Consider the following 12,966-nt stretch of genomic DNA (forward strand, 5'->3'; position numbering starts at 1 on the left):
TTAAACGACCTAAGGTAGTGAAGACAGTCGAGGAACTGAAGAAAGTATGGGTTTACATGCAAAAAACGGTTGATTCACAGGTTGTGCAGAATCTTATGGCCGGGGTTAAGGCCAAGGTGCGGGCATTTGCGTATGGACTGCAAATAAAATACGAGTAAAATGGTAAAATGAAGTTTAATAGTTATTTCTCAATCCCTGAAAATTTGATGGCAATCGGATGAAAACTCGAATTTTGCGAATCAATTTTGTGTGTGGCAATTTCATCGTGGACACCCTTTAAAAGCACTATTTTTTATGGTTTCAATGCGGATAATATTTAAAGTTTTGAACTAACCTTGCATCGTTAATAAATATATGGTGAAGTTTTCATGATAACAACTGATAACGAAATTGATCAAGGCTGATAACTAAATAAGTTATGCGATAACAACTGAAAACAAAATGATATCTGGGATAACAAGACTTGCTATCTAGATGATATCGGGTTGTTATTCTACTTTGCTCGGGTAAGCTCTATTATAAAACTTTTACTCAGCGCTCTGGTTATAGACATAATATTTTCATACCATTCTAAGTGGTGACGTAGCGAAGTTGGTAGAGCCTAGATTTAGCAATGCGGTCGTCAGGAGTTCGAGTCCAGATCTCGGTGCAGTTAATAATTCAGTTGTGTGTGCTGCTTTTAACTAATTTCAACGAATATGATTCTCATTAGATAAATCAACAAATTCGCGGCCATGTAAGAAAAATTTTTAACTTGGCTTCCATATGAAGCTGAATAGTGATTATTTGATAATCGGGAAAAGGTTGAATAAGCGCGAACTAAACAGCAGCTGAATAAAAGCGTTAAATAGAACAACAAAAAAAGATTAATTAAGTGGAATTAAATGGAAGATAATCTTCGGTTCGGATGAAAATGCGGATAGAGGTACCATCATTTTGACATTTTTTCTAGCTTCTGCTCTCGGGCAAAGCACCTTCAATTTTGGTACCCAGGTACCCTTCAACCGAGCATCGTAGAAGGCATGGATGCCTGGGTAGGGAACCAGAAACAACTTCCATTATCAATACGGTTAGCTCGCTGGTGCCCATGAAGTCCGGGAGTGTTCATGTTCATGTTCATGTCCCCAGTGTAGCTTCCATTAATCGTGTCTTGTAGGGTTGGAAACGTCATACCGCCGACCGGGTCTCCGAAGTAGGGGTAGTGACCCGTTCCCGACAACATTTTTGGGGGCCTGAGAGATTTTTACTCGCGACGCGTTTCTCCCAGATCGAATAACATAAATTAAGATTGGCAATGCGTAACGCGGAAATGTCAGTCAAACGTAACGCGGGATCGGCTGTATGCTTGTGTTTGCCACTTGTACCCAGTCTTGTAAACGGTCACGGTAGTCGATACTTTTTCTGCGATAATCGACTGTCTTTGCCTCCGAAACTTGCAAAACAAGCTATCATAGCACAGTACCAAACTAAAATGTAATATGGCAGGCTCTGTCATACGACACTTTCGCCGAAGACCGTCACGAATGTATGTATTTTAGTTTTTCTCATAATAAGAGCTGCTGATGTTGTGCTTGTGTGAATTCTGAAAATAGCAAGCAATGATGTCCTAATAATAATATTTCTGATCAGAATTGGTTTAATTTACACCAAATTGAGGAACATGTGATATGGGTCATTCCAGCTCAAGTGGGTACACCACCTGTGGTCTATGTCACCGATTTGAGCCAAACTTAGCCAAAACGCTTATTTTGGCATTCTGAACAAACGCCTTTTGTGATTTTGCTCTAAAGTGCCTAGATCCTTCTGGGCTACAACCCTGCATTTTCGAGATTTTTAAAAACTTCAACTTTCAGAAGAGATTACTCCACAACCAAATAAGCTTAAAACGCCAATTTGAAGGTTTTTTAATGTTTATTCTTATAATTGTAAAAACGTTTTGTTTTTGTTATAGTAACTACAGTAAACAGACTGATTACCAGCAGGTATCCAAATTCTCACAAAATGGCATATTTTCACCATGGGCGGGCTTTTTTATTTCCTAATATTTTGGGCTCAAATTTTCACCACACTTTTGAAAACTCTTCTACTTGATGTGTTTACAAGGGCATATGATTTGGACAAATAGTTTTTGAGATATGACCAGATGAATGAGAGGTAGTTTTGAGCTTTTCTGGTGAAAAATCAATGCTATTTAATAAATTTTTGCCCACTTAACTGGAATGACCCATATGTTATTCTACCGTTTTTGTTGTGTGAGAGAGACGTATCAATCACTTCGAAAGGGATGTAACTGGCGTGCTATCCCATTTACACTACGGGCTACAAAGACTTATAGAAACCACTGGCGTGCACAGGGTGGGGCAAGGTGGGGCGATTGCCACATTTTCAAAGTTATGATAAAAAATATCTAGATTTCTTGATAACTTGATTTGAAGGTACAATTGAAACCATTTTATTGCGTCAATTTCTTGAGATGGTGCCTAAAAATTGCACCACAAAGGTGCATGAAGGGACAAACTTCAATGAAATTTTGTGGTCAAAAAATTGCACCACATTGGTGAATACAAAAAATTTCTTGTGTAATTTTTTTTTTCAAGGTTTTTCATGGAGGATTAAAAGAAAAGGGCAAATTAAAGGTTAAAAAATTCACCTTCGTGGTGGTAAATCGAAGAAAAAGCTTTTTATTGAATATTTCTAATGTAACAATATCATCAATGTGGTGCATGAAGGGGCTAATCAAAATGAATAACTCTGGTTCTAAAATTGAATCGCGCTAAAAATTTGGAGGTGCACATGTAACTGAAAATTTCTGGTGGAAAGTTCGCAACACTGTGGTAAATGTAAAAGCAAGGTTTATTTATTTTTCTGGTCCATAATTTGCATCGTTCTGATGAATGCAAGCATTATTGAAAATTTATGGTGGAAAATTTACACCATTCTGCATGAAGAGGCAAAGCCTGAAAATTGCACCACAAAGGTGAATGGTGAAACAAACTTCACTGACAATTTTTGGTGCACCGTTCTGGTGAATGGAGGAGCATGCTCTATCGAAAATTTCTGGTGCGAAATTTGCATCGCTTTGATAAATGCAATGAACAGAAAATTTCTGGTGGAAAACTTGCACTAGTCTGGTAAATAAAGGCACAAGCTTTATTTAAAATTACGCTAAATTTAAAATTTATGGTGGAAAATCTGCACCGTTCTGGTGAACGGATGGGCAAGCTTTTCGGAAAATTTTTGGTTTTAAATTTGCTGAATAGAGAAACAAATTTGAATAAAAATTTCTGGTGTAAAATTTGCTCCATTCTGATGATTGGAGGGAAGCTGCTTTACTGAAAATTTATGATGAAAAATATGAAAATAGGGGCAAGCTTTATTCGAAAATGTCTGGTGGAAAATGGAAAAAGGAAATCGGCACCAATCAGAAGATTGGAGAAGCAATTTTAATTGAATATAAACGGTGGATTATTTGCATCGTTCTGGTCAATTCAAATTTTCTGGTTTAAAATTTTCTGGAGCAAGTTTGTATTGAAAATTTCTGGTGTATGATTTGCAACATTCTGATGCATGTAGGGGCACGCTGAATTGAAAATTCCTGATCTAAAAATTGCACAGTTCTAATGAATGGAGGGGCAAGCTTTAGTGAACATTTCTGGTAGAAAAACTACAACGTTTTGGTGAATGGACAGACACATTAAACTTAATTTCCGAGAAGAACGTAAAGGGTATTGAATTCTGAGGACAGTTCCAAAAGAAAAGATTTCTGGGGATGATTTCATGAAAATTCTGCGAATAATTTCTAGTGAATCCTGCAGATAGTTCGAAGATAATATCGAAAAGAATACCGAGAGAATCAAATTTCGAATGAAGTTCTAAAGGGATGTTGAGGAAAATTTCAAGGAAATTCCGAAGATAATTTCATGCTAATTCTGGGAAGAATTTCTGGAGAATACAGAGGAAATTCGTCTGAAATTTTAGGGGAATTTCAGTGCCACAGTGTTCTGAGAAAAAAAAAAGTTCTAAAATATTTCTAGAAGAACCTCAAAGATATTGAATTCTTAGGACAGTTCCAAAATATTTCTGGAAAGAATTCCAAGAAAATTCTACGGATAATTTCTTGTGCATCCTGCGGATAGTTCGAAGATAATTTCGAAAAGAATACCGAGAAAATCAAATTTTGAGTGAAATTCCAAAGGGATTTTAATTTCTAGCTCATTTCGGGAAAAAAATCTGAAACTCTAAAGGAATTTGAGTTCCAAGGTGTTCTGAGAAAAAATCATGAAGAGATCTAAACATAATTCCAAAACTCTTAGGAGAGTTCTAAAAAAATCCGCGAAGAACCTCAAGGATATTGAACTCTGTTTCAAAGGATTTCTGGGGAGTATTCCAAGAAAACTCTGCGAATAATTTCTAGTGAATCCTGCAGATAGTTCAAACATAATTCCGAAAAGAATACCGAGAAAATTAAATTTTAAGTGAAATTCTAAAGGAATTTTGATGAAAATTTCAAGAGAGTACCGATAATTTCTTGCTCATTCCGAGAATAATTTCTGGATAATACTGAGGAAATTCTTCTGAGACTCCAAGGGAATTTTAGTTCCAAGGCTCTCTGAGTAAAAGTCAAGAAGAGTTCTAAAAATAATTCCAGAGGACTTCATAGAGTTCTAAAAATTTCGAAAAGAACCTCAAGGAATTCTGAGGATGGACTTTTTTGCAACTGTACAAAGTCTAAATACAGCTTTTGGATTCCCTGATTGAAAATATTATTAGTTTGGTATTAGTTTGCCATTGAACTTTGGTCTTTTGTTGTGTTACTAAAAATTCGTCGTAGAATCTTCTCTGAAAATTAATAGTCATTTGTTACCGTGGTTTAAAAGTTACAGCTGTTTATGTGCGTTGCAATAAATTCGAGTTTGTCCTTTATATCATCTTTAAAACATGTTGAATGTTCGGCATTATTTTCTGTCACCCCGACTGGCGGTACTTTGGAACCGGGTTGACATGCTCAATCCTTCGCACAAGTCGTCATTCCGTTAACAATCATGTACTCGCTTGTCAAAATAGTTTTGTTAAACCTCTTTAATGATCGTATTAGCCTTGGTATCTAGGATAAAATTTGAAAAAAAATAGAACTACAATTTTCACTGAAAATGACCAAGTTCAACGTACTCGCAACGGTAATAGTTAATTGTGTAACTACAACAGCATATAAGGGCTTACAAAACCTTGACATAGTCAAAAATAAACTGTAACGATACCTTCAAAATATACAAAAACGTACTGCACAAAATTTCAGAAAGGTAACTGCATAAAAGATGATACCAGTACCTTGAAGAATATATTTTCTTTGGTTTATATTGTTAACCTGTAAAGAGGAGCATGCCGCAAAACATTATTACAACGATTCCTACAGGGCCCAGAAATTGGAAGAAAGAGACCGAGATGCTAGGAAAACACAATCGCAGTGATACCCATGTTGGTAGTATGGACGCGTGGAAGAATTTCAAAATCAGGAAGGGTATCGACGAAGAACTGGACCACCAAAAAAGAGGTATGATTGCTGCTAGTAAGGCAAAGCGGCTTCAAAATCGCTATAAAATGGAACGTTTCATCGATATTATGCGCATACTTTGCAAAGGTGGCCGACCACTTCGTGAACATTCGGAAGAAGCGGAAAGTGTGACACCCAGTTGGTGGCTAACTACGATCCTGTGCCGGAAAAACACTTGGCGGAAGGTGCCAAAAATTTCCAGTACACAAGTAACCGTATTCAAAATGACATGATTACATCGTTGCACAATGTAATGTTGCGGAACATTGCGAGATCCTTGCGAGGAAAACCAGTGGTAATCATTACAGATGATACGAGCGATTGTGGGCACCACGAGCAGTTGGCGATTGTCATCAGGTCATCAGGTATATTTATAATGATCGGCCGACGAAAACATTCGTGGGTGTGAGACGGGTGTTGAAAACAGGCACGACGACCATCTTCAATACTATTGCTGAGGTCCTGACAGCGATGCAGATTTCTTGGGAGCAGGTGTCAGCAGTATATTTTGACGGTGCCAGCCCAATGGCTGGCAGCACTGCTGGAGTACAAGCTAAGTGCAAGGACGAAAACAGCAATATACTTTTATGAAGAGCTTTGTGTGTGTTGGTTTATTTTCTTTTGACAGATACGCGTATTTCGTCTACTACTTGCAGACTTCATCAGTGCCAAGTACTCAACACCACTGATCAAGATTGGATTGATCAAGAGCAATATACTGTTTGTTCACTGCTATGCGCACTGTTTAAACCTTGTACTTGTCGACGCAGTGTGCATGCGAAAGGATAATGCGATTCTTATTGGTCATTCATGTCAATTTGTCGGTGCAATCACCAGCATCTGAAGTGACTTCAGCTGAATCCAACCACCAAGGCAACAACATTGCAGCAAATGTATCATTTCGGTTAAAGCCCTACTATTGCAACCATTTGACGAACTGATCATCATCGACATTGTCGATGGGATTAAATTGCCAATTCCATTGGCTGTCTGAAAGCAGTTTCCATTGAAGAAGATGAACCACAACCGGAGTAAAAAATAAATAAAATTAGCTAAATTGAACAGTAGGGAAACAGTGGTGGGTAGACATCACCATCCACCCCGCACCTTGGAGTACTCCCCATCCCTAGATTAAATGCACCATAGAAAAAACAATTGCCCCTCTTTCACAAGATTCCTGTGCACGCTAGTGATAGAAAGAATGATTTTTCCCATGCCGAAAGCCACTGTTCTTGAGAGAGACGCGTCTTCTTGCACTATTTAATCTTTATGCACGAAAACACAAGATCTTGTATTTTGGGTTTATTTATCCATGAATTTCCCACATTGAGAAAAAGCAATACATCACTTTGAACAATGTTTCGAAATCGAGTGTGTGGGAAAGGTATAAAGAGCGCAACCAAAAGCGACAAGACCATGCTGTTGACCTGATGTCTAATTTTTCAATGTTAGTAAATGATAATTAATACATTGATATTGTAAGTTTAAAGATTTCACGGACTTTTCATGTGATAGCAAAAATGGGCATTTTTTAATCATTTTGAGCAAATCACAAACGCTATTTACATTTTTCTTTTCATCGAGAACTGAAATCCTAAGTTTCAAGTCACTCGGTACGTCTTCTGTTAATACCGCTTAAAATTCCCATTTTAGATACTCTGCACTCTTCGTTGTTCCCGGACATAGAACGTGTTATAGTTATAACAATCTGCTCAGTTCATGCCTCAGATGCTCCAATCAGGTCTGTAACTTTTTAGATTTGAATAGGCCCTTGATTTTTTTTTTTAAATAGTATTGAAAACGTAGCCAAAGATTAACCAGTCTGCACGATACCGTCGAAGACGGTGATCAAATAACTGCATCCACAGTTGATCTTCCTAAGCCTCTGCCATTTTGGATAATTCTACTGAAAATTGTCCCAGTTTTAAAGTATCGTTAATTATGTTTTAAATCGATAACATAGGACTGTTGTGCTTTAGGTAAAATGTGGTTAACAATTTTTTCTCCTCATTACATACAAATGACAATTGTGCACTGTGGTATCTATTGTTCCGTACGTAATTAATTGATTACCTACTGCATTTGATTTTTCATTCCAGATGTATGATGAACGCAACATTTCAACAAATGCATTATTTACGCTCGAACCGCACGAAAACCGCAACAACATTCGCACTGATGTTATTCGATTTATTGCACTGAAAAGTTAATGGACCGCAAGATACTGCCAACTCGACCAAATAATAGAGCTGTCGATGTGGCGACCCGACAGTTGTCGGTTATCTGGCATTTAAAGTATCATAATGCACCAAATAATAGAGCACGACAAAAGTGCTGGTCCCGGTCGGTTGGTCGGTCAATGAAATATGACAGCTCGCCGAAAGCAGGTTTTGGCTTGGCCCTCCCGCAGCCAGGATGCCGTTGCGAAGAGAAGCGTGGCTCTAATGAAAGGCCTAAACCGCACCGCATGATGCATTCTCGCCACCAAATCCTACTACCACGAACTCCACACCGACCGCCGTTACTGTTGCCTCTGCTGCTGCTGCTGCTGCTGCTGCTGCTGCTGCTGCTGCTGTTGCCATTCAGTGGGTAGGCTATCACGTTCCGATCGGACCCACAGACAGAGCCCATGCATAATGAACCTGGTGTGCCTTTGTACGGTGATCGTTTATTATAAATAATAATGACTTTATTAAAATGTGTAGTGCATTGCCGTTGAAGGCGAGCGAAATATGTTATTATTGTTATTACTGTGATTAGTGTAGATTTCAGATTAAGTGAACGCTGTCTCGGCGGGTTTAGGCGAAGGCGTATCAATGGGTGATAGATTTTGATGCAATTTTTACTGACAAGTGCACTTTTGTCGCTTCAAAAGCATGCTGTCAACGCAAAATGAGTTTCACTGTTATATTTTTTTACTAGTTCGTTTATTTACTAGGCTCAGTCGTGTGTGACACTTTGCGGAGCCAAAAATCCGTAATGTTTGAATTTACATTTTATACAGCAGTAGTTCTAGGTTAGTATTGGGTACCAATTACTCGTGGCGGGCTCGAGGTTAATGGGTAACAATTTCGATTGGAAGGAGCTAGGTAGGAAACTGGTTTCTGAAGCCTCCTTCAGATACTACTCTCGGACGGTTGACCAAATCCTGGCTGGGCAGGGGCAAGTAGCACAGAAACAGGAGGATATTAATACTGGGACACAATGGCTGGAAGTTGTTTGGAAAGGAGGGGATGGTCACATCAGACTCTAACATCACACAAACAAAGGAATTCGTAGATCGCCTGCATGTAGGGTAGATCATGGGTTCCCAATACATCTCTTACTTCACGGAAGGGTTGTCTACCTCGGGCCACTAGGGTATGCAACAGGCGTCATTATCCGGGCAATACCAAACTGCGTGATCGATGTCATCATAACCTACATATATTGCTGTCAACGAGGTTTATTCTGTAGAGATGTGCGTTTAGCGAGTAGTGGTTGGATATAAGTCTTGACATCACGCAAATGAAGCCTCGACTTACATCCAGACCTTTGAACCACGCTCTCGAAGAAACATTTGGAATGATGGAATGTAGCCACCTCCCAAGAGAATTACTTGTCCAATCGTTTTGCCAACTTAAAAGAGAACTCTGACGTACTAATGGGAAAAATTCATCATGTGAAATTCTTCTATCATAAATCTCGCCTGGTTTCTCATTACCTGGGATTGAGCAATGTGAGGGGACCCATTAAATTTTTCGACCAGCAAACTCATCTGCTCCCTTACCATTGAAAGGAAAGAAGATGAGTTCCTAGCTTGTTTCATCGACCGAATAGCTTCAATGGAACTGAGACTATCCGAGAAGATGAAGTAATGGTCTATGGGCATATCGGAAGTCATCCCCAATGCGAAGTTGATTGCTGCTAGCTCAGCAACATAAACGGAACAAGGCTCCTGAAGTTTCCGGAACGCGGTTGAGTATTAATTGAAGACACCGAAGCCAGTGGATGCATCAATGCGTGATCCATCAGTGAACAATATTCTATTGCAATTGACTTTTCAGCAAAAATGCGAGGAATTGAGATAGGTGGAAGATGATCTGGAACTCCTTGAATAGCCTGTTTCATGGAGAGATCATTGCCAATGGGGGAACTGTAAATAGTAAAGCATACGCGAGGGGGGTTATAGCATGGAAGGCTAATATCCGATGACATATAGTTAAGATAGATTCGCACGAATCTAGATTGGATGCTCAACTCGAACATTTATTCGAAGTTTTCAATCACAAGGTTGTTACTGACAGTGCATTTAATCAATATTCTTAATGAGAGCTCCCAGAAACGGTTCTGCAGGGGTTTACTCCCGCTAGTGTGTTGAATGCATACAGCCAAGGGCAATACGTAAACAGCGATATTGAATACGTTTTTCTGGCTGAGAGGAGGCAAAAAGAGCCATACTCAAGAACTGAAAGAATAGTCGTTTTATACAGTTTAATTAGTTTTTTTCCGGGTGAGCACCCCACCATGTGCCGGAGATTGATCGTAGAAAGTTGACACTTTTGTGTCAACTACTTAGTGTGTGTTCCCCAAGTGCATTTTGAATCAAACCAGACTCCAAGGTATTTCTAAGGGCTGGAAACCGCTTCCTTATAAACACTACCAATTCATTTTTTTGCGGTGAAAACTCGACCCCTACATTTCTTGCCCAGAAAGATAGATAATTTAGGGAATTTTGCAATGGTCTTTCCAAAATTTCCGCATAGTGGGGATTTTGGCAACAAAAAAGCTTGAAATTGTCTGCCGCTGAAACCACACATTGTAGCATATGACTTTTTTTGGGAAAAATGTCAAAAATTTTATTCTGCATATTTACAATTGGCACACGCTGTGATAAGTGCATGTTTGGAGCCTATTTTGCCCCAAAATCCCATATTTTAGTTAGTTTTTTCTCATTATGATACTTCACTGATTCAACTAGTCAGTACCTTTTATCAGAAGTAGCCAATATGTCTTCTGGTAGTCAGCTTGTGCCTTTGAAAAACTATTGCAAACATTTATAGGAGAGCATGGAGTCAAATAAACCAGATTTTGTAATAAATATAAAAGTTTTCCGAGTTTAAATTCAATATTAAAAAAAAACATTAAATATGGATTACAATTTTTAGTCTAAACGACAAAACTGATTCAAGTGCATGTTTTGAGCGTATTTTCCCCCAGTATCTCATATCAAAACAATTCACTTGATTTGAAAGATTTATAAAGACTGAACAGTTTCTACCGCTGAAATGCTAACACGAGATTTAGGTTTTCTTGAAGTAAAAGAGAACCCAAGCATCAAATGTGCTTGTTTTCATACTGTGTATGGACAAATAAATACATGTTTAGAGCCTGATTCACCCCAAAATCCTCTATCAATTGAAAGCATTTAAACTGGTTTATTGGCTTTAATAGACAATATCTTTCTCTGGAAATTTCAAAACAAACCATTTAGAAGTCAGTAACTTTGATTAACTATTGGAAACATTTATAGGAGAATGAGGGATAAAATTAGCCATGTGTCATACAAGTTTGCTAATTTTGAATGGCATGTTAAAAATTAATGTGTGCACTGTACAAAATACTCAATAAATTGGTTGCAATAGTCTAAAAGACCAAAATCAGGTAGGTTTAAGTTCAAACCTTGTTTTGCACCGGTACCCTTGTTACTTGATTTATTTGTTAAGTTACATGAATTATACACATTTTTTTAATGATGACCCTAATTTATAATTTGGTTCGAAAATTTAACAAGCATATTCACATACAAACATTAAGGCTGTTTTACTAGCGCAGACACCAGCCATTATATATTTAAGTTTGCCTCAAATGCATCTTCAGACTGTTTGTCCTCCAGTGGACTGTATGCTGTGCCACCTCACACGCGATCTTCGGATCTGATCGGGCCAGGGCCGTCATCATCATATCCGTCAGGTTTGCCTCAGGAGAAACTTGACGTGCCATATTCGGTCGGATATGTTTATAAATTTTATGACAGCGTTCTCCAGACTACTCATCCACAAAGTTCATAGGAAAAGGCTGTTGAAGAAAAAACCTTAATAGACCTTGAATGGACTAAGATATACTACTTAGCTTATCAGTTGTCTTATGAACTCCACCAAATGTTGGTACCTACTTGTGGATATATGGCGGCAGGTTACGCACAAACGGAAACTCCTTTTAAACTTGCTGTTCAAATTCTGCATACAGGTGGACAACTTTATCCGGATCAATTTTACTATCTGATAAAGTGAGACAGCTTTTCAATCTCAGATTTTCAACTAAATTTAGGACGATGTTCAGTACTTCAGCAAACTTGACTGGGTCTGATTATAGTTTTCTCGCAGTATTACCATTGTTGCTACTCCCACTGCCCCCGATTCTTGGGCGGTTTATATTCATGCCAAAGTGATTTTCCAGTTCATCTGTCATTTCTCGAGCTTTTGCTTTCACAAGTGAATGCGTGAGAGCTGGATGACCCTCCACTGTTCTTTTTTGGCAGCCGTTCTTATTGACCACTCAGCACAGTTCAATCGAGAATGGAAGTACGATGGACCAATGCGATTTTCAGAACCCTTGACACAAAGTGGACAAGCATGAGTTTCACGGTTTCCAACAATCGCTTTTGCTACCCTACCATCTATCATGGTGTAAAGGGATGATACTGTAACCTCTTTAACAACAGCTGTAACCGGGTTGCTGTTAATTGCCTCTCGTTCTGCGAAAAAACTTCGTGATTCCTTCAGTCTCGTTTACCCAGCTCATTGATCTTATGCGGCAGAATGAACTTGCCTGAGTATTTGGATTCTTCCAAATAACATCTCCTTGATCGAATTGCAATAAAATACTCATATAGTGCTCGGATAATAAGGAATCATCGTTCCTCAATATTTTAGCCATATTATAATAACTGAATCCTGCCGTTGCGAATAGCATGCATTTTAAATCTTTACGATTGAACGATGTAATTTTCATGGAAACGTCATTCAGTTCGCTGATTCGGTACACATCACACGTTACCAAATCTCTAACCGTACACTTCGATGACAACCCTAATAAACAAAAACCATAAATGAACGGTTACCCGGATGGTAGAACCATCCCAAAAATGGCTTAGATGACATCCCAAACAAGTCGATAAGGTCTTTCTTATGGTTATTTTTATTAGGGAAGTAACTCTGATCCCAACTGGTGAAATGTGAGATGATGGTATCACAGTACTGAGATACTTTTCTCGAAGGCTGTAACAATCTAAATCCAAGATGGTCTGTAGTGAACCTTCCAAATCCCTCATACTTGCTACGACTCTTAAGCATGACGCATTTTTCAAAAGATGCAACAGTAGTGTTCTTAAAACCGTGCATTTTCTTCAAGGTATCCTGTGCCCATTTTTCTCC

Source organism: Ochlerotatus camptorhynchus, unplaced genomic scaffold, assembly GCF_037179485.1.
Source record: "Ochlerotatus camptorhynchus isolate MF236.1 unplaced genomic scaffold, CSIRO-AGI_Acam_v1.1 ptg000191l, whole genome shotgun sequence".
Taxonomy (NCBI): domain Eukaryota; kingdom Metazoa; phylum Arthropoda; class Insecta; order Diptera; family Culicidae; genus Ochlerotatus; species Ochlerotatus camptorhynchus.